Here is a 2,500-nt window from a genome sequence, read left to right on the forward strand (position 1 = left end):
TTCCACCTTCAACCGAGCGGCGATTGCCCGTCGCCGGGCATACGCACGCGAGCCGAGCCGTCGCGGAGCCGATCCCGCCGGCCGTTGTCGTTTCTGCGACCCTGAGACGGACGCGGTCCCGGGATGAACCCGAGGCCGCAATACGCGTTCAGATCGTCAATGCTCAATGTGTTCTGCAATTCACATTAAATCACGCAGCTTGCTGCGTCCTTCATCGACTCGCGAGCCGAGTGGTCCACCGCCAAGAGCCATCGTTTGTTTGTTTGCTTTTCGCTCTTCGATTCCTAACCTCGATTCGCCATCCGGCTGAAAAAATCGCGTGACGCCGAGCGGGTCGCGGTCGCAACAAATAGTGCGACAAGCCCGCGCACCGCATGAAGCCTTCGGGCACTCGACGCCGACAAAACAAGTTCCTGATCGCGGGGCGGCGGACGCGCCGAGGCACGTCGCCGTCCCGGTGTTTGCTCTTTCGCTCTTCGATTTTTTTTCTCGCGCTAATGATCCTTCCGCAGGTTCACCTACGGAAACCTTGTTACGACTTTTACTTCCTCTAAGTAATCAAGTTAGATCGTCTTTTCGGGCCAAGACCCAACCGTCGCCAGTCGAGCCCGGGCCCAATCGGAGGACCTCACTAAACCATTCAATCGGTAGTAGCGACGGGCGGTGTGTACAAAGGGCAGGGACGTAATCAACGCGAGCTAATGACTCGCGCTTACTGGGAATTCCTCGTTCAAGCGAAATAATTTCAATTCTCTATCCCTAGCACGACCGGGGTTCATCGGGTTACCCAGACCTTTCGGCCAAGGCGAACACACGTTGATCCGGTCAGTGTAGCGCGCGTGCGGCCCCGAACATCTAAGGGCATCACAGACCTGTTATTGCTCAATCTCGTGTGGCTAAACGCCACTAGTCCCTCTAAGAAGTTAAACGCCGGCCGGGAAGGCCGCGTAACTATTTAGCAAGCCAGAGTCTCGTTCGTTATCGGAATTAACCAGACAAATCGCTCCACCAACTAAGAACGGCCATGCACCACCACCCACAGAATCATGAAAGAGCTCTCAATCTGTCAATCCTCGCTGTGTCCGGGCCGGGTGAGATTTCCCGTGTTGAGTCAAATTAAGCCGCAGGCTCCACTCCTGGTGGTGCCCTTCCGTCAATTCCTTTAAGTTTCAGCTTTGCAACCATACTTCCCCCGGAACCCAAAGACTTTGGTTTCCCGCAAGCTGCCGGAGAGGTCGTCAAAATAACGCCCCCCGATCGCTAGTTGGCATCGTTTATAGTCAGAACTAGGACGGTATCTGATCGTCTTCGAACCTCTGACTTTCGCTCTTGATTAAAGAAAACATTCTTGGCAAATGCTTTCGCAGTCGTTCGTCTTGCGCCGATCCAAGAATTTCACCTCTAACGGCACAGTACGAATGCCCCCGTCCGTCCCTCTTAATCATTACCTCGCGCTCCGAAAACCAACAAAAAAGAACCGAGGTCCTATTTCATTATTCCATGCAACACTATCCAGGCGAAGCGCCTGCTTTGAACACTCTAATTTTTTCAAGGTAAACGTCCCGGCCGCCGCCGACACTCAGTCAAGAGCACCGACGGAAAACCGGAGGTAAAGCCAGAACGAACAGTGCACGCCTTGCGACGGACCGAACGCCTGCGCCCAAAATCCAACTACGAGCTTTTTAACCGCAACAACTTAAATATACACTTTTGGAGCTGGAATTACCGCGGCTGCTGGCACCAGACTTGCCCTCCAATGGATACTCGTTAAAATTTTTACAGTGTACTCATTCCAATTACAGGGCCTCGTTAGAGTCCTGTATCGTTATTTTTCGTCACTACCTCCCCGCGTCGGGAATGGGTAATTTGCGCGCCTGCTGCCTTCCTTGGATGTGGTAGCCGTTTCTCAGGCTCCCTCTCCGGAATCGAACCCTGATTCCCCGTTACCCGTAAGAACCTCGGTAGGCAGATACCGTACCGACGAAAGTTGATAGGGCAGACACTTGAATGATCCGTCGCCGGTGCAAGACCGTGCGATCAGCAAAGTTATCCCGAGTCGCCAACAAGACGAGCCGAAGCCCGGCAGGTTTTTGATATGATAAAGGCGCGCCTCCCGCAAGGTCGGCGCTTTTTGCATGTATTAGCTCTAGAATTACCACAGTTATCCAAGTAAAATTTACGATCAAATGAATCACGACTGATTTAATGAGCCATTCGCAGTTTTACCGTACGCAAGTTCGTACTGAGACATGCATGGCTTAATCTTTGAGACAAGCATATGACTACTGGCAGGATCAACCAGGTAACTATCGGCCGACAAAATACGCGAACGGAGTCTTTCGCTTTCCCCGTCGCGGTATCGCACTGTATTACTCAATCACTATTTTTGCTTAGCTCCTCAAACCCGGCGTAAGCCGCGATCTGGACGCCGTCGACACCGGCCAGACGCCCTTTCGGGCGAAGCCGCGCGCGGGCTGCGTTTGCATACAACACCAGGAAC

General features: G+C 53.1%; 2 non-coding genes across 2 annotated transcripts; both read right to left on the bottom strand.

Annotated features, from left to right (window-relative positions):
- Nucleotides 1-96: 96 nt before the first annotated feature.
- LOC145747988 (5.8S ribosomal RNA) lies at nt 97-250 on the bottom strand. Its single transcript, XR_014282627.1, has one exon. It is a non-coding gene; the product is annotated as a 5.8S ribosomal RNA (ribosomal RNA).
- Nucleotides 251-495: 245 nt separating this feature from the next.
- Nucleotides 496-2,305, bottom strand: LOC145747135 (small subunit ribosomal RNA). Its single transcript, XR_014281881.1, has one exon. It is a non-coding gene; the product is annotated as a small subunit ribosomal RNA (ribosomal RNA).
- Between the last annotated feature and the right edge of the window lie 195 nt (nt 2,306-2,500).

This window comes from Corella eumyota, chromosome 3, assembly GCF_963082875.1.
Source record: "Corella eumyota chromosome 3, kaCorEumy4.1, whole genome shotgun sequence".
NCBI lineage: Eukaryota > Metazoa > Chordata > Ascidiacea > Phlebobranchia > Corellidae > Corella > Corella eumyota.